Source organism: Spermophilus citellus, assembly GCF_964194105.1.
Source record: "Spermophilus citellus genome assembly, chromosome: 13".
NCBI classification, from domain to species: Eukaryota; Metazoa; Chordata; class Mammalia; order Rodentia; family Sciuridae; genus Spermophilus; species Spermophilus citellus.
In genome coordinates, this window is record NC_138193.1 from 15,762,878 (window position 1) to 15,782,760 (window position 19,883).

General features: G+C 48.8%; 1 long non-coding RNA gene across 1 annotated transcript in view; it reads left to right on the forward strand.

The window, feature by feature from the left end:
* Positions 1 to 19,883, forward strand: part of LOC308633023 — a 63,526-nt gene that overhangs the window by 16,510 nt on the left and 27,133 nt on the right. Inside the window, exon 2 of the long non-coding RNA XR_014018682.1 lies at positions 14,686 to 14,816. This is a non-coding gene — a long non-coding RNA (uncharacterized lncRNA). The remainder of the gene's footprint in view (positions 1 to 14,685; positions 14,817 to 19,883) is intronic.

The window sequence follows — 19,883 nt, forward strand, 5'->3', positions numbered from 1 at the left end:
GTAAGAGCTGGGGCATGCCCAGGACCAAGACCCCGACCAGAGCAGGCTGGGTCACGACAGAGTAGGAAAAATGCAGCCAGGTCCATCCCAAAACTTTGAGAAAGGAGAGATGCCATGATGGAACACATTCTAGTCCGAGAGCCTGGAGGAATGGCCAACGTATGGGCAGAGTTGGAGAGGACCGGAAGGGCAGATGATGGGGGGCGGGGATAAGACCGTACCTGCCTCAAGAGCAGAGCACCAGGCCCCCTGGAGGCGGCTGCACAGCTGCCTGGGAGTCTGGGCAAGTGATTAGATTAGAGATATGGGCTCTGAGGTCAAGGTAGGCAGGGAGACTGGACAGAGCACAGAAATCCACAGAGAGCCCAGAAGGAAGAATCCTGAAGAAACCCTACAGTGTACAGACAGGAAACCGAAGAGTCTATGGTGGGTGGACAATCAGCTGTTGGAAGTAGAGGACAGGGAGGAGCCCCTGGAGCAGGGGATTCTGAAAGAGACTGTAGTCAGTGACAGTGAATGTTCATGAGGTCAGAGAAGCCAAGGCCTCAGGAGATCGGCAGGGACCGAGTCCAAGTGCCCCTGGAGGAGATGAAGAAGGGCCTGCTGGTCCTTGTACCCTCTTACATGCCTGGCCAGGGAGGGCACCTCAGCCCACCTCTCCTGCTGTCTGCCTATCTACCTTAGCTCCCAATTCCCCAGTGGCTGAGATGGCCAGCCAGAATGGCTGGTCTCCTTAGATGGCCTGGTTGATCAGCTTCCCCAGGGAGGAGGCCAGGACAGTCTTTCAGCAGGGTGCGGTTCTGGGGGGGCTGGTGATCAGGCTTCCCATGCCCCTGAGAGCACAGTGAGCTGTCAGTAGCTCCTGGCTGGTGCAGAGGACCAGGGTGCCGCTCTGGCAGTGGCAGCCACACTGGCCTCAGGGCACAGTGGACAGTAGACATCTGTTTTCCTTGACATCTGAATGCTGTAGTCTCCAGAGGCAGAGGGCGAGCCTGAAGCTCCACCTCTGCCTCTTCCTGGCCAGCCCTTTCCCTACTGGGATGGTCCACTCAGCCCTGCACCTCTTCCTGCTGCCCCTGACACTCTGGTGTGGTGCACGGACTCCCTACTTCTGTCCCCTTGAGCAGTGGCCGTCTTTCCCTAACATGTCAGTGTAAGGTCCTCATCCCAGGCTCTGTTAAGGGCAGACGTGTCTGTGGAGGTTAAGGGTCCATTTTCAAGCGTCCTCGGCAGAGACCCCAGAGTTCTAGCAAGGAGGGAGGCAGGGTATGCCAACCCTGCTTCTCCCAGGATGCACTGGGAGCCTGGGAACCAGGGGGGAGGGAGGAGGCTCAGCTGAGGAGCCCAGGATTTAATTCTATGCATCATTAAGTAGTCCTCTGAAAGTAGTGTCCCCCTATACATCATCCATGCTTAGTAAACAGCACGCTGACATTACATTAGCGGCTGGAAATGAATTTTCTCTTTTATAGGGAAATTGAGAATCCGCCAAGAAGAAAGAAAGAAAGAAGAAGAAAAAAAAAAAACCTCAAAACCAATTATCTAGGCATTTATGAGTTCCACCCTGGTCCCTCTCTCTCTCCTCTCTCACTCAGATGCAAAGAAGCATTTAATATTTAATATATTAAGAAAAGAAAGAAACTTTGATAGATTATGTGGAATCTGGCATTAATTCCTCTGCCCCTCCTCACTTCCAAACCCGTGCTGGGTTCTGGATGACATTTAAATGGATTAAGGTGTTCAGATTTCCTTAATAGTGTTGACATTTTGGAAATATTTCCGGCTTTTTTCTCTCCTCGAAATAATAATAATAAATAAATACAGGAATGGATCTTCCCCCTCCTCTGGACAGGCAGCCTCCGTCTAGTCTCCAGTGCCGGCTAGATTTACATTTTCCATTCTTATTTACAAGATTAAGGGCAAAGAGGAGAGAAGTCAAAGTCCTCCTTGGGAGACGTGGGCTGAGCCCTGAGAGTGGGGGTGTGACCAGGCAGAAGGAATTTTGCTGATCCCCAAGTGATTTCCCAGGCCCATGGCCCCTTCCCTGCTTCCCCCTGGGCTCCAGGGATCCTCCTGCTTGGGGCTCTTTTCTGACCCTCCAGCCCTGGTTCCTGGCACTTCCTCCTTGGGGCTGTGCTGCCCTTTTTTGGTGCACTGTGGTCCAGTTCATTTGCAGACCTGCCCTCCCATGACAGACAGACGCACCCAGGATGCCTCCTCTTGTTTCCTGGGTGCCATGGAGACATGGCCCTAATGGTGAACGTGGAGAAGGCCTTGGGTTTGCCTGCATTCGTCCACTCTCTCCCCTGGGGTTGGAGTTGCTGTGGTGTGTTCTCAGGTCTGGATGCCAAGCCCTGGAGAGAGGGCTCTGGTCATTTCTGACTGCGATTCAGGTCTGAGCAGGTGATGCAACACACAGGAGGGAGGGGCAGGAGGAAGGAGGGAAAGAAAATGGAAAGAGAAAACAGGAAAGGGAAAGAAGAAGGAGCCCAGAGGAGGGAATTCATCATAGGTTGATGCTGTCAAAGCCCCATGCTCTCTGCGGCTTCTAAACAAGCTTGGATCAGTAGCCCTCTTGTGTCGCAGGAGGCCCGGCTCTCTGCTCCTTCCTGCCCACGAGTGTCCATGGTTTCACGGTGCTGCTGGTCAACACAGTGGGCAGAAAGAGCTGCTGGTGTTTACAGAGGGTCCAGCATTCCATACAGACGGCTCCTTGCAAATATTAATTAGAGGAAGATTAAATCATTTATTCCTGGAAAATGATCTCCATGCTATTTGATCCCTCAAGGTCTCAGTTTTCTTGTACAGAAAGTGGGACCAGCAAGCCTGACTGACCTGAGGACACCACTGTGCCTCTTACAAGGCCAGGGCACATTTGCTGGTGGCTGCTATTTTGTCCTGTTCGGCATTTAATCCAGTAGCGTGGACAACAGTTGTCACTAATCAGGCGAGACTAGCTGAAGTTTGAGAGTAGTCTGAAATGGAAGAAGGAAATAAATCATCTGATTTTATTGTGAATTGCAACCTCAAGTTCTGCACTGAATTTGGATGCAAGGACATATTTAATGTATAACCCAAATGAAGCAACTTGGATGGTGTGTGTGTGTGTGTGTGTGTGTGTGTGTGTGTGGTGCTGGGGATTGAACCCAGGGCCTTGTGCATGTGAGGCAGGCACTCTACCAACCGAGCTATATCCCAAATTCCTGGATGGGTTTTTAGAAGAGCAGTTTCTAGTAGATTCTGCTGGAGAAGTTCAACTGGATTTTGGCCACCAGGCAGAATGAGTGCAGGATCTGCACAGATGGCGGCCTGAGAGGTGAGGGGCTTTATTAGTTCCACCTTCTGTGGATAGCATCTCTACATCCACACTCACCTGCCTGCCTTTCTGCACCTCCTCCTGACCTTGACACCTGCCTATTCCTTCCAGGGTACAACTCATGTGAGGGTCCTCTAGGGAAAAATACCACAAAATAATTTTCATTTGAAATGCTGTATTTTTGACAAAGCTGACTTTTATTCCATCTTCCAAGCTATCCCGGCCCAAACTTCATGGAACTGCTCTTTCTCCTGGCTGTGTGTGGCCCGCTGGGCATCTTATGTGTATTGGACTTGGTTGGCTTAGCAGAGGACTCAGCAAGACTTCGGGGCCCGGTTTAAATTGCTTTTTTTACGTCTTAGCCATAATCAGCTTTGAGCCTACTCTGTAGTTCTGCCCTTTCTTTTGATTTTGAGATTCTCTACTCTGCTAATCTATTAATTCTTGTGTTTTGAGTCATTGACTTTAGATTCACCGCCTTCATGGTCCGCATCTCAGCGTCTGTTAGATTCAGAAGAAGTATGTGTTGTCCGGCACACGTGATCTGCCAAGTGCTGTAATAGGTGCAGATTAAAGGATGAATAAGACCCATTTTATCGAGTTTATAGCCTGGTGGGGCCTAGAAGGGCAAAAGCTTGCAAACCAGTAAACAGTGTCCACAAAGTGCATTTGAAGGATTGAATTGGCACTGACTGGAGAAGAGGGATGGGGGCACAAGGAGAGTCCAGAAGGAAGAGGGGCTTCTCCAGGCAGACTGGAGAGCATGGTGTGATGGGGGAAGGGCCCTGCAGAATTAGCATACACATGCTTCTTTCCACTCAGGAAGGAAGGATTCAATTAGGCTTCCGTTAAATTAGATGGCTCTCATTGTATCTGATGGCGAGAGGGCAGGAGAGAAGAGAAGGGAGTTCTGGTTGCAGACTTGCCATCCAGCCAGGCTCCCATCCTATGTTACCCAGAGCTTCTGTTAGATACCTTTATATGACTTAGGCTTTAGCTGGCCACCCCATTCATTCACCCACCCACTCAGCCAGTTGGCTGTCCCTCCAGCCAGTCCTGCACCACTCATTCCCTTGTCAAGGTATCATTATGCACCTTAAGGTCCTAGCTATTATGCCCAGTGCTGGCTGGAGAGTTTGGTAGGAGCATCATTGACACTTAGTCCTAGGCCAGCCTGTGCGAGAGTGCTACACGGCTGTTCTCCCTGCAATATAATTATTAACTTTCTTTGAGGGATCCTCTGCCAAACTCATGTTTGCAAGTCAGACATGCAAAATAAGCCTACACAGCATATACAACATGCAAAGACAGATCCAATAAACACCAATAGAAAACCACGCCACTTGAGGAATCAAGCAAACCTCACCCCTAGGGTCATTGGAGGCCTGGCTCCCTTCCTCCTAGCAGGATTGGCCTTTCTTGAATTCTGGGTTTATTATCCTTTTTATCATAGTTGGTCTCATCTCTATGTATCCTAAGCAATCCCTAATTATCTTATCATTTTGAAGTTTGCATAAATGGGGTCATGTGATATCTGTGGGTGTTCTTGGGTAGGTTAGTGTTCTCTTGCTCTGCTCAGTGCTGTGCTTGAGGTTGCTGAGCGGCTGTGTGAGGTTCCAGTACATGAGTCATTAGTTGTCCAGTTTCCTGTGAATGGACATCACGGGTGCTCCTTTGCTGTAGTACATCCCTCTGTTAGAGCAACATTGTTGAGAATTTTCTTTTCGCTGTCTCTTGCTGCATTGGTGAGTGATCTTTTGGTGGTGTGACCGTCAGTGTCACTTGAGGGCTGCAAGCCATGCCTGGCTTCGGTGTAGCCGGTCCTGAGGATTGTCTTCCAGTGTGCTGGTCTCAATTTACACCCTGTCGGCCTCAAGAGTGCCTGTTCTAATTCTTCACCAGCACTTGGTGTGATCAGAGTTTTACAATTTGAGTGTGAACTTGTTTTTAGTTATAATTTTAATATTCTAGGTCATTAATGAGCTATGTAGACTTTTGCATGTTTTCTTTGCCTATGAATGGACCAAAATGATGTCTTTGGATGATCGCTGTTAGGTTATTTGTCCTTTCCTTACTGATCTGCAGAAAATCTGTTCTGAAACGCTTTTGTTGCACATAGTCACGTTTCCCCCCAGTTTATGACATGTCTTTTTGTCATCTTTAGTGTCTTTTAATAAATCCATGTTCTTAATTTCAACACAGCCAACAATCTTTTCCTAGTGAACTTTATTCTTTACATTGGGTTTTAAAATGAATATTTCTTATTCTGAGGTCATAAATATATTTCCCCCATATTGTCTGTTAGAGTTTTCACTTTACCTTTCATATTGAAGTTAGGAAGCCATCTAGGATGGATTCTGTGTGTGCTGTGGAGGAGAATTCAGTTTTGTTTCTCTTTATGGTTAAGCAGTGGTGAGGTTTGCTGAAGGTTCCTCCCTCTCTTACCTGCAGTGAAAGTTGTGTTCCTCTTAAGGGGTGTCAGTACATGTACCAACCTGTCTCTCATTCAGTGATCCACTGGGAAGCTCACCTGTGTTATTCCTGTGGAATCACCAGCAGATTCCACAGAGCTCATGAGTCAAAACCCTGTGGAAAGGAGCCAAAATACTTCTTTTGGTTCACAGCAACATTTCTTGAGAGGGGCAGTCCAGGGTTTTTTTGAACTTGAAGAAAAAAGGCTAAGATCCAACTCTGACATTCTTTGCATGACTTTGGGTGCAGTTTTCCCCCCAGTTTTTCCGAGCTCCATTTTCTTCATCTGTTAAGTGGGAATAGTTGTCCAACTTCAGGGGCTGTCCAGAGGGCTGCATTTTGCAGTACCTGACCTCAAGAGAGGCCTGAGGATGAGCTTCTCAACCCACAGCCACATGGATGTTTTCTAACATCTCTAGTCCAAAGTGAGTCAGGTCTCAGAATTACCTTATAAGAAAATGAGACATGGGCCCCCAAATGAATTATTTGTTTCAGTTCACCGAACTTTCTTCCCATACTTCCTGACTTAGTTCCAAACTCATTTCGGAGGGCATGGGGCTGTGACGTTTCCTGCTAAGAATGATTGAGGATAATTGGCAAAAGGAAACTAGTTCTGTATTCCTGAGTCAGGAATGGCAGACAAGGAAGAGAGCTGAGCAGAGAGTCGTCCACCAGTACTTGAACCTTAGGCTCGGTGTCCAGCTTAAAGAATGTCCTCTCCTTGGCAATGCCGTAATACAAATGTGGCACTTTATAATTAATGAAGTGTTCCTACAGCATTGAGTCCATTTTAATAGATGGGTCCATTTTATTCACCTGTGTGATTCCTGCCAAGGGACCAGGAGATTCCACAGATCTCCTTTGGTAAAGGAGCCAAAATACTTCTTTCGGTTCACAGCAACATTTCTTTACAGGGGCAGTCCAGGGTGGAAAGAATAGGGGAATGGTCTAGGGGTCCAGTTTATTCTCTTAACACCGTGAGGTGGTCTGAGATTGTTAGTGGGCCCTGGGAGTCTGAGACACGCTCAAGTTCACAGAGCCAGTCATGAGGTCACCAGACGCAGACACGGGTCGGGCCACTCAGAATCTCTTTTTACTACACAAATGTGACCGTATCAGGATGGGCTGGGATCATTTCAAATGTGTTGCCACATGGTTCAATTTGGGGTTCAGAAAAGACTGTTGGTAACTGAGCTGATATTTCCAGTAGAGCTGGGGTTGGGCAATTTCCAGAGAACTGCTGAACTCCCCCAACTCCTAAAAATGCCAGCAGGTTTTTTTAAGGTATTAATTACATATAGATGGAAGGGCTTCCCTTGGGATTGCCTCTTGTGTGTTTCCTATGAATTTCTAGTTCTGGCCAAGGTCCCCTGGGTACACTGGTCTTGGGACAATGGCGAGACTGGTTAGACAGGCCTGCTCACCTGCCAACATGGCATCTGGAAATCCAGGCTAGAATTTAGTGACCTTGAAGATGTGGCCTGGCCACATGGTCCTACCTTGGCAGCACCTCCAGAAGAGCACCCCGGGAGGAAAGGGAGTTTGAAAGCTGCCTGAAAGAATTCCATGTTTCTGGGCCCCCTTCATGTCCCTGGGCTGTGCTTCCTCCTGGTGAGGCTTAAGACTCAGGCCTCCGCTTCCCTCCCTGGTAGCCCAGCCTCCAGGAGTCATGCGCCTGTCCTTGTAGATGACCTCTGGGTACCTCACGAACCACGGTGCTTCTGATTCTTCTTTACCCATCAATGCTGCCACATTTCATTGATGATCAAGGGTTAGCGTCGACATCTCCTTCTCCCTCACTCTTCATGTGTCACTCAGTGATGAAGCCCTGTCTGCTCTTCCTCCATGACATCTTTTTCCCTCTCTACTGCCAGCATCCTGGGGTAGGCTTCCAGAACCCCATTCCAGCCGCCTTTTGATTTGCTTTCCCACAGAGGATTTCAGTGTCCTGTTGACTCTTCTTGCCTCCTCCTCTTCATGTCAGATTTTCTAAAATGTAACAGCCCTTCTGGAAGTCTTCCAGCCTTTCTAATAGTGGGGCTTGACATTACCCAAAACACTCTCACTGCCACCAAGGTTTCTGCGTTCGCCACAATGTTACATATGTGGAATTCTGGGAGCATGATCCCCAGAGGTCATCGTAGACCATGGAGCCTCCTCCTTCTCCTGTGGCCTCTGAGCAGGCACTTTCCTCTTTGGTAACATGTGCCCTACGTGGCCACTGATCTATGTATACCTCATACCTTCTTTGCTGTCTCTGGCCACACAAAACTCCCACCTGAGCCACCTGCTGTTTCTTTGACATACAGTGGCACTAAGTTCAGTGGAATCAGTGGATGGATGAGTGCTCTCAGAGTGCAGCAGAAAGCTGAGCTGGGCTCTCTTGGCCCAGTGGGGTTAAGCTATCTTCCTGGAGCTCTCTTGATGCTGCCAGACAAGCTTTCCATGTGTCCCTCACTGACCCTTTTTTTCTGTGCTCAATCTTCTCAGTTCTCCTGGCCCCTAATTCCTCTCAACAGCCAACTTCTCTTGCTTCCTTTCTGGGACATGGTCTCAGTTCACACTTTAGTGAGCTCTCTGGTGCACCACATAACAAGCTTTAACCACAGAGTTAGGGGAAAGGGACTAGCCATCAGGAAATCTTATGTCGCGATAGCCTTGGGAGAGTCACATACCTTCTCTTGCGTTATCTTACCTGTCAGGTAGAAGTAGGTACGCCTCCGTCTTAGGTGGCATGTCATCCAGTGAGATAATGAACATGGGAAACATTTCAGACCTCAGACACAAAGTGAGGTGTTACCAGCCCCCTTCCCTGCACCTTCAGACCCCCAGGTATTTCCAGGTCCACCCCAAGCGGCCTCCTCTACCTCGCTCCTCTCCTGCTCTCTCCCATCTATGCAGCACTTCCACCTTTCCCTCTCTGTGGTCACATCCTGCCTCAGTACTTCAAGGACATTTTTGTAACCTGCTGCCTGCTCTGCCTCCACAGCCTCTGACCTCCTCTCTTTACTTTTGTCAGCAGAGAGGATGGCCAGCAGTCGCCCTGACTCCTGCCCACTCTTTCCTCAAATCCTGCAGTTCTTCTCTGCTGTTCTTCCCAAGCCAGCAGATCTCCCACCGTCTCAGTTCCTAGCCTCCTCAGCTGCTCTGCAAACCCAGTGCTGCAGGCCAGACCCTGCTTCTTAATCCTGTCTTCTCTCAGGCTCCCTGTAAGGCACCCTCCCATGGCCTCTCTGACTCTTGTCAACCCTCTGTCTCTTGGCCCCTTCCTGATTCACCCCATCTCCTCACTTTCCCCAGGCCCAGCCTCCTGCCGTCTGCTCCACCCACACTGAGAAGCATCCCTATGTTTTGCTCCAAGTTAGCTGAGCTACCTGGAAGTATTGTTCACATCTAGGTTTCACCTTCAATGAGCACAGTCACAAACTCAGGGATGCTCAAGAGAGGCGACCACATGGCGAGGGAGCACAGAAAACCTTAGGGAACACTGGAGAGATGGACATGCTGGACCTACAGGGGAGCCTGCCTGTCTTTGCTGTCTGAATACACTTGGAAAGATGGAAGAAAGTTTTCATCTACTGATTTTCACCCCTACAGAAAACAGACTCTGATGGGAATTGACCACAGGCAGGTGTGGGGTCACTAGCAGGCCACAGCTCTCCAAGCCTCTTTACTCGGACAGCATGGGCTCAATCCACCCAGCAACTTCGCAGCCGTTGGCCCTGGCAAGGCTCCTTTCTGTGTTTCATTGTGTGCAAAATGAAGACCTATGATGATGGCATTCCTATCACAGTGTTCTTCCAAAGATCAAACAAACTAATGTTTGTTTGGCACATATTAGCAATCCCCACCTCCTCCTCCTCCTTCTATCATCACCATCATCATCACCATCACCATCACCATTGTCACCATCATCACCACCATCATCACAGTAATCATCACCATTGTCACCATCATCACCACCATCATCACAGTAATCATCACCATGATCCTCACTATTGTAAACACCATCACCACCATCATCATCACCATGATCATCACCATTGTTACCACCATCACCATTGTGAACACCATCACCACCATCATCATCACTATAATCATCAACATCATCATTAATATGACCATCACCATTGTAATCACCATCATCACCACCATCGTCACCATAATCATCACCATCATCATCACCATTATCACCACCATTGCCATTGTCACTATCATCGCCAGCATCATACCATTACCACCACCATTATCATCATCACTGTAATCATCATTATCATCATCACCATCATCATCATCATCACCATCACCAGTGCCATCACCAGCACCATCATCACTATAATCATCACCATCATAGCACCATCACCATCAACATCACCATCACCATCACCATCATCATCACCATCACCATCATCATCATCATCACCATCACCAGTGCCATCACCAGCACCATCATCACTATAATCATCACCATCATAGCACCATCACCATCATAGCACCATCACCATCAACATCACCATCACCATCACCATCAACATCACCATCACCATTGTCATCACCACCACCATCACCATACCACCACAGTCATCACTGTAATCATCACCATCATCTCACCATAATCACATCATCAACATCATCGTCATCACCACCGCCACCATTATCATCACTGTAATCATCACCATCATTTATAGCTGTTCAGCAATAGAACTACCTCTTCGCAAAGCAGTGAACTTTTCATTTCTAGCGGAGTGTTCAAGCTAAGCTATGTTGGGATATGGCAGAAACTTCTGCTGCTGAGGTAGCACTAGGTGATACCAGATGGCCCTTCCTGGGTTCACTCTCCAGCTCCCTGCGCCCATCTATGGTGGCATGGTGCTCTCTGGCACTCCTTTCTAGATGATCCCTTCAGTTCCATAGCCCCCTCTCAGACATTGCACATGGCAGGTCCAGAGACTTTCTGGGGTCAGGCCCTTATGAAGGGAAGCAATGTCTATGAGCCTCCATTCCCATTGAGCCTCAACTCCCTCTTATCACCAAAGCCAGAATCTTTGTCCCCTGTGCTTCTGAGATCTGGCTTGCCTTGTGGAACCCTCTGGGCACCTGACCTTGATCAAGATCCTAACTCTGCTTCCATGGTAGAATCCGAGGTCCTGGTTCCACTCACCTTCTTCTCAAGCTGAGCCCAGCCCGTGCCCTGCTTTGACTTGAACAGTTCTAACATCTCTCACCAAGATTACCATATATTGGAGTATAAGCCCAACATTCACCCCTCGAGTCCCCAGTCATCAGAGTTTATGACTCTTCCCTGGTCTACTGTATCCATGTGACCATTTCTGTTTCCTTGGCTACCCTGGCTGTAATCTCTCCTCCATTCCATAACTTCTTAAAAACAAACAAACAAACAAACAAACAAACAAACACCTTCTAGACCCAATTTCTTCTCCCCAATACCACCCATTTCCCCCCTTTCTCAAGCATTCCTGTATTTGCACAGATAGTAGAAGGCCAAATCACCTAAAGAGTCACTCCAAATCCTCCATACTGGGTCCATTTTCTTCTTACAACTTTCTTGAGGTATATCCATAGAGCCATCACCCCGACTAAGTTTAGTCTATGCTATCACAAGGTTCACTTGTCCCTATGATGTTCCTGCTCTTACAACCCGTCCCCTAACACCAGTGGTCCTATACAACCACAGTCTTCCTCTTGTCACTATAGTTTTGCATTTTCTAGAATTTCCTTTAAGTAGAATCTGACTGTATATAGTCTCCTATGCCTGGCTTTTGTGTGTAGCACGACATCTCTGAGATTCGTACACATTGTCACACGTACCAGCAGTTCCTTCATTCATTGTTACTGTTGAGCAGTATTCCAATGTATTAATGTAGACACTGGGGCTGTTTCCAGTTGGGGTTATTATGAATAAGGCTGCCACAGATATTCACGTACATATCTTTGTATGAGTATATTTAATTTATTGTGAGTATGTCAGTGAACTCAGTGGCTGCTGTGACAAGTGCCTAACTTTTAAAGGACTGTGTGACCCTCTTCAGTCCCATCTTACACCAGCCCATCCACCTTTTGACTGTCCCTGATCATGCCTTGTGCTGTCTGATCTCCATAACCATGTTCACCCATTGCGTTTCTTCCTACTCCAGTCGTTGTGATGAAGATTTATTGCTCCCTCAGCTGGTCATCACATAGGGACAGAGACATGACCATGCCCAGTGGTGCCTGCGCCCTGGTGGGAGGGGTGGATGCACACAATGTAATTCACATACAGAGTCAAAACAGAGGTAGAGGAACTAGCATGGTGGGTAGGGAAAGGTCATGCCACTGGGGTGCATGGAAGAAGGGACTGCCTCAGGGTGAAGCAGCATGTGTGTGTGTGTGTGTGTGTGTGTGTGTGTGTGTGTGTGTGTAGCCCTGGGGATGAGGAAGGGCAAATCTTGAGGGCTGGTGAATCTCTCCTCAAACCCATCTCACCCAGAAAGCCATCGTAAGTGCTTGTCCTTCTAGAAATTTCTGCCATGCACACCTCATGCTGCTGGTCATCTTGTTGGGGAGACGGTCGTTCACCCCACCCTGCAAACAAAGCTTTATCCTCATAGATGAAGGCTCTTAGTGTGGTCTGAATCCAAAAGCCAAGCATCTGAACCAAGGGATGGATAGCAGAAGTCTAGAGTGTGTCCTGAGGAGATGACAGACCCTGGAGAACATATCTAGCCAGAAAGAGGAGCAGGTCGAGAGAAGGCAGGAGCAGTCTTCAACCTGGGCAGCTGGAGTGTGTGCACACGGGGGTCATGTAGGTTCACTCTCAAGGGCAGAGCTATGTACACAGCAGGCTCCACGTGAGTCAATGAAGGAGTGAGTGGGGCTGTGTCCACGGAGCCTCTCGTCTCTGTTGGAGCCTGTTCCACGTCCAACCTGGGTCGGTCAGACATGCAGACATTGAATGGCTTCCTTGCTGCTTTTCTGGCTAAGTGCTCAGCAATCTACACACAGAGCCGAATGTCTAAGAAAATAATTTCTTTGCTTTCTGATGCTGTAAAATATTGTTTGTATTAAAAGGGCAGGAACCAATTGATGGCTCTGGATGTTTTTTTCTCTTTTGGCTTGGGGATGACAGGGCCATCCATCAGACAACTGCCTTGGCTCCATGTGACATTTCAAGCTCAAATGTTATAGCTTTTTTATTTTTTCTTTTCTTCTTCTTTTTTCACCCCCTGGCACCCTATTGAACTGTGCCTCCAGGAAAGGCAGCCTGCAGACGGGGCTTCTTTGACACTTGTCATGGGGCAGGCACTCAATTGAGGCTTGTCAGAGGGTGGCTGGGCTACGCGGCCCGTTTAGCAGGCTGTGCCAAAGGTGAGATTCCAGACAACTTCCACCTGAAGTTGTCCCGTGCCCTAGACACCACAGACGGTGATTTCAGCAGCTTGATTATGTGTGGGAAGTCGAGATGCGTGGTTTCTTCATGTCTCTCTGCTGCCAATGCATGAAGTGAACTTGGAAGGGGCTATTCAGTCTCTCCAAGCTGCAGCTCCTCAACCTTTGCACCAGAGAGTGAGTAAGGGTACCAAGGAAACGAGATAGTAACTGTGGGTATGTCGTGAAACTTCAGAACAAAACTGGAAAGGGGATCTGCCCTCTGTCCTGGTGATCCACGTCAGAGAGCAAATGGCCTCAAACCTTGGTGAATTCGAACAACCAGCATTTATTATCTCATGGTTTTATGGGGCTGGCATGATGAGAAGGTTCTGCTCACAGGGCTCAGGGCACAGCCTGAGGCTGAAGTCATCTCTTGGCTTGACAGGGTCTGAGAGTCTTCTTCCAAGATGGTTCACTCGCTCAGCTGCTGGCTGGAGGCCTCAGTTCCTTGTGGCTGCTGTCCAGAACTGCAGGTCCTCACCATGTAGGCCTCACCATGGCTTGAGGGTCCTCATGTCATGGCAGTAGGCTTCCCAAAGAGCGAGTGATCCAGGCAGACACCGCCATGGCTTTAAGATCTAGGCACAATCTGCCTTTAAGTCCATGCATCAGCTCCATTGAACCTGGAGGGGGTGACCCAGGTGGGGTGAGGGTGGGGGCTGTCATTCAGTTTCTTCTGGGAAATGAGGGAGCTGGCTGATCCTCTCTCTGGTCTTCACTCTGAAACCACGTCCCTGTTTGTTCCAATATCTTTTCCTCAAGTCTGCTCTCCTCTACTGTCTACTAAAAATTCCTATCATTGTCAACCCCTTGATCCATAATAAAAATTCTGCTTTAGTCCCTGATGGCGTTCTGTAGAAATGGCGGTGCTTCGCATCTGAGGGGGGGTCTTGGGAGCTCTTGATTTGCTGTGCTTAGCTGCGTCTGTTGGCCAGCCTCTTGCCGGTCCAGCCCCTCCGTAGTTCACACAGAGCCATCATGTGTGACAGAACCCCTGCTTTGAGAGCCAATAAGGAGGCGACCCCTATGGGAGAGAGGGTCCAGGGCAGTGCTGGGGTCTCCAGCCTTGGTGCTGTGTTTGAATTTGATATGTTCCCACAGGAGTTGGTGTCTGGGCTCAGATGGGTTTTGTCATGTGGGGTAGGCAGAGCTGGCATTGTTCCTCCAGGTACGGACTGAAAACCTAAGGTGAGGAATGAAAAACACCTGGGGCTCAGCAGGTCCTCCTGAGGCACATGCAGGAACCCGGAAAGCAAAGATATTGGATGGCTAAAATATGGGGTTTGGCTTAAGCCCTCTTGAGATGGAGGTGTCTGTGGTGTATCAGGTGAAGTTCATGTGCCACCTTCCACACAGCTTCCAGGTGGCCAATGGGCACGGAGCAAATTCTCATAGCCAGAGGATCTTACCCTGTTTGTGTGTTTCTAACTCCTCTCAGCTGACAACTGTGTTTTGCCTTCTTTGTCCAGATGTCCTGGAATGTTCTCCTTGGCTCTCGTGGACCTCACTGTTCTGAGGACCCCACAGACAGACTAAGGCTGCTACCTACTGGGGAGGTCCTGACAAGCTTCTGTGAGTCCATGCCAGGAGAGAGGCTTGGGTAAGCTGCAAGTGGGGGCTTCACCAGCCTTCAGAAAGAGCAGAGTCTTTCAAAGTATAGCCCATCCATCCATGCATCCATCCATCCATCCATCCATCCATGCATCCATCCATCCACCCATGCATCCATCCATCCAGGGACCTCCCATGGTATTCTTGCAAGGCCCTGGGGCTCAGCTCACGGTTACCTCTCAGGACCACTGGTAAAGCCCCCAGGGCTATCTCCCACAGATCTGGTGTTTGCTGGGGCCCAAGGTGCTGTTCCCGCTCTGCAGACGCCAGCTTCATGCACAGCCCTTGTGAGCCCTGTGCTGACCCCAGCTTCAGAACCCTCTGGAAGGCCAGTATAAGTGAGGTTCCCTGGGAGCCAGGCACCCCACATATCCAGTCCCACGGGCCATTTGGGCAGCTGCCTCTCCAACCTTATCTTCCTTCTGCCTCCACGGAAACCTGAGAAAGACAGAAAGGGGGAAGTGGCGTGGTTTCCCAACACAAATAACCCCGCAGAGCTTTCTCAGCCGTGACCCTTAGCCTGTTGTGTCAGCCTCAGGCTGAGGGAGGAAGGAAATAGACCTTCTATTGAGTATTTTTCTTCCCCTGTCAAGAAGATCAGAGGAACTGAGAAGGGAAAGAAAAGGAGTGAAAAGCACCTTGCGGCCCCTCCTGCAGGATTTGGGCTGCTGTCCCCACCCCTCCTGAGCTCTGAGTAAACAAAGCCCCAGCCAAGTGAGGCCCGAGGCCCACTCCCAGCAAGCCATAAATAAGAGCCTTCAGCCTCTCGCTCTGTGGAGTGGAGAGGGCACTTCTGAGTGTAACATTTGATAGCGGAGCTGGGAGAGGCTGGGGGGAGAGGCCTCTTGTTAATTGAATCCCAATTTCCTTCTCCCAGGCCGGCTCTTATCTTTTTAATTATACAAGGCCTTTAATCTTCCTGAGGACTTGTCTCTGTCATTAATGGGTGATCCCTATTAGAGATAGGGGGTCTGCTGGGGTAATGGGAGCCGCAAGCAGAGGCCTTTGACAACTTTTTTGCTTTTTAAAAACACCCGGAGTTACCCAGGGCAAATGGGGGCTGAGACAGGGAGACATGTGGGGCGCTTCTGGGCTCTCAGATGGTCTTCCTCCAACTATCTGTGTCTTTGATGGGGGACTCTTAGCTGAGGGACAGGAGCCTCTTATGTCAGGACCTGTTGCTGTGGCTGCCAGACCACGGTGTTGCTGGCTCTAGCAGATAAGGGGTATGTGAGCTCCCGAGAGCCCATCTCAGGTAATCATCCCCGGGGAAAATCACACGAGTACATTGAGGGATACTGGGTGCTGAAGTCGGGCCCTCGAAAGAGTCGGGGCGTTCTGTACTGCTGAACCTCAGGGTGAGCATTAGGTCTTAGTGGATGGAGACTGACATTCTTGGGGCATTGCACAGGTGCACTGTCTCCAGGTGACAGAGGCTCGGGATACTCCAGGGTCACATCTCCCTCTATATCTCCTCCTCCCAGCAGCCCTGTCAAACCCCAATGAGCCAAAAACCATACTTAGGAATGCAAAGGACAGGACGCTCCCTACTGGAAGAGGTTCCACTCATTGGACATCAACAAAAGCCTTCGAAATAACCTTTAAACAAGAGTCTGAGGGCATTCAGTTTAAAACATGAATTCACACATAATTACTGAGCAATCGAGTAACTGAGCTTCAAGAAAACTGAGGGATACTTTAAAATTCCTGGATATCAGCTGAGCCTGCTGGCCCATGTCTATAATCCCAGTGGCTATACAGGCTGAGACAAGAGGATTACAAGTTCAAGGACACGCTCAGCAACTTAGCTAAACCTTCTACTGGATTTTCTTTTGCTGGTCTGCAAGGTGGTCTTTAGTAACCCCTTTCTCAGGCAGTCCAATAAGTCACACACCAGGCCAGCCCCTGGCTGGGCAGAAGGAGGGGTGAGGCGAGGTCCCTGCCAGGAGCCCAGTGCCCAGATGGGAAGATTCATCTTATTAGTTTTAAATATGAGTATACATAAATAAATAAATATAAATAAATACATGTGTATATGTATATGTGTATATGTATAAGGCAGTGCATATATATATATATACTATACAAATGCATATTTATAAAACTGTATATACATAGTGTGTGTGCACGTGTGTGTACACACATGTATTTGTGGACTTGTGTCTTTAAAGTACTCAGCTTTAATTTCAACCTTATATGCACATGTGTACACATTATGTATGTACATGCACGTGCGCGCACACACACATATACACAGTTGACGTCACAGCTGGCTTCCCTGCTGATGGAGTCTCCCACAGCACCAGCAGCCAGCTCTGCACTTTGGGTTGTGTCTTGCAGGGCTGGCTGGGAGCACCATATCATCAGACTGCGGGCCACTGTGCACAGTCACCTCAGCTGCAGCCGAGGGTCGTGTAACCGGAAGGTGAGAATCAGGATTCCAGCCCTTGTCTGAATGTGAAGCCTGGCCCTTGCCCTAAGGCCCTGGCCAAGGCTGCTCTCCTTGCTCAAAGTCACAGTCTGCCTCTTCTGAAAGTGCCCAGCTCTGGTCACAGGTGCTTGTGAAGAAATAATGAACCTGGACGTGGTCCAGAGAAGAGCAATTAAAACACTGGAGGGGAGGGGGGACTTCTGTTTAGGACAGACTTAAAACTACCAGCAGCCGAGTCTGGAAGAGGCCATCAGAAAGGATGAGATGGAGGTGGGGCCGGAGCGGGAGGGATGGTGTGCCTGCCAACAGGATACCCACTGGAGCCAAGAAGCAGTTGTTTCAGGAAAATGAGGAGAAAGTTCTACTTACCACGTCCCATAAGTTTGCCACCTGCTGTGTGATTCCAGGTGGGGCACAGCCAGGAAACATAAATAGACTCACCACTGCAGAGCGACTGGCCTCTTGCTGCCTAACCCAAGCTCCTAGATTCTAACCATCATCACCTGGAGCCAGCACACCTTTTCTGTAAAAGATCAGAGGGTGAATGCTTGGGTTTGTGGGCCAAGTCTGTTGGCACAACTCAACTTTGCTACTGCAGCACAGTCACATCCATGGGCAATATATATGAACGGGCAGGCTGTGTTTCAATAAAACTTTATTCACAAAAACAGATGGGGGCCGTATTTGACCAGTGAGGCATAGCTTGTTAATGCTTGGTCTACACCAATGCAGGGTGGGCTCAGTGGTCTGATTCCAAACTGAGAGGTATCTTGGTGGTTCTACCCTAATTTTATAGAGCATGACTGTGACATTCAGATACATCAAATAAACACCCCAAGGTCATCCAGTGGACTGTTGAGGTTGCCTAGGGGATATTCAGAAATGGATAGCAGTATGGTAACAAAGTGTGCTTGGGCTGGGCATTTCTGACTTTTAAATAAATTCTCACGGTCAGAGCCTGCCTTTTCTTAGAGAATATCTCAGGGGGAGGATATGGAAGTATAGCTTGCTTCAAGAAAACTGAGGGATACTTTAAAATTCCTGGATATCAGCTGAGCCTGCTGGCCCATGTCTATAATCCCGGTGGCTATACAGGCTGAGACAAGAGGATTACAAGTTCAAGGACACGCTCAGCAACTTAGCTAAGCCTTAATAAATTTGGCAAGACACTGTCTCAAAACATAAAATTTTTGAAAAGGAGCTGAGGAAGTGGCTCAGAGGTAAAACACCCTGGATTCAATCCCCAGTAACACACACACACACACACACACACACACAAATCAGAAAATAAGAAACAGAGCATTCCTCAAGCTTCTCCTACTGACCCCTAGTTCTGAGATGGGGGGAAACTGTATTTCCTGACAGTCCCTAAAAGTAATGCTGGCCCTGAGGCCGAGTCCCTGGACTATCTGGGGACTACGGGGGCAGGTTGAACCTCCACTGCCCACAGGAGGGAGCTGCTCCTGGGCCCGTCCACTGAGACCCCACCTCTTCCGCATCTGGGCAACATGTTCCTGAAAACCAGAAAACCTGCTTTCTGTACTCTGCTGGATAGACCAGGAAGGCCCAAGTCAGTCGGTGCTCAGAGAAAGATGTGTGTGGTTGCTTGGTGTGTGTGTGTGTGTGTGTGTGTGTGTGTGGTGTATGTGTTGTGTGTGGTTGTCTGGTGTGTGTGTGTGCATGGTGAATGTGTTGTGTATGATTGTCTAGTGTGTGTGTCTGCATGGTGTATGTGTTGTGTGTGGTTGTCTGGTGTATGTGTATGTGGTGTATGTGTTGTGTGTGGTTATCTGGTGTGTGTGTGCTGTATGTGTTGTGTGTGTATGTCTGGTGTGTGTGTCTGCATGGTACATGTGTTGTGTGTGGTTGTCTGGTGTGTGTGTGTGGTATATGTGTTGTGTGTGGTTGTCTGGTGTGTGTGTGAGTGGTGTATGTGTTGTGTGGTTGTTTGGTGTGTGTGCGTGGGTATGTGTTGTGTGTGGTTGGTGTGTGAGTGGTGTATGTGTTGTGTGGTTGTTTGGTGTGTGTGCGTGGGTATGTGTTGTGTGTGGTTGGTGTGTGAGTGGTGTATGTGTTGTGTGGTTGTTTGGTGTGTGTGCGTGGGTATGTGTTGTGTGTGGTTGGTGTGTGTGTGTATGTGTGTGGTGTATGTGTTGCGTGTGGTTGTCTGGTGTATGTGTTGTGTGTGATTGTCTGGTGTGTGTGTGCTGTATGTGTTGTGTGTGTATGTCAGGTGTGTGTGTCTGCACTGATGCATGTGTTGTGTGTGGTTGTCTGGTGTGTGTGTGTGCTGTATGTGTTGTGTGTGTATGTCTGGTGTGTGTGTCTGCACTGATGCATGTGTTGTGTGTGGTTGTCTGGTGTGTGTGTGTGTGTGTGGTATATGTGTTGTGTGTGGTTGTCTAGTATGTGTGTGTGAGTGGTGTATGTGTTGTGTGTGGTTGTCTGGTGTATGTGTTGTGTGTGATTGTCTGGTGTGTGTGTGTGTGCTGTATGTGTTGTGTGTGTATGTCAGGTGTGTGTGTCTGCATTGGTGCATGTGTTGTGTGTGGTTGTCTGGTATGTGTGTGTGAGTGGTGTATGTGTTGTGTGTGGTTGTTTGGTGTGTGTGCATGGGTATGTGTT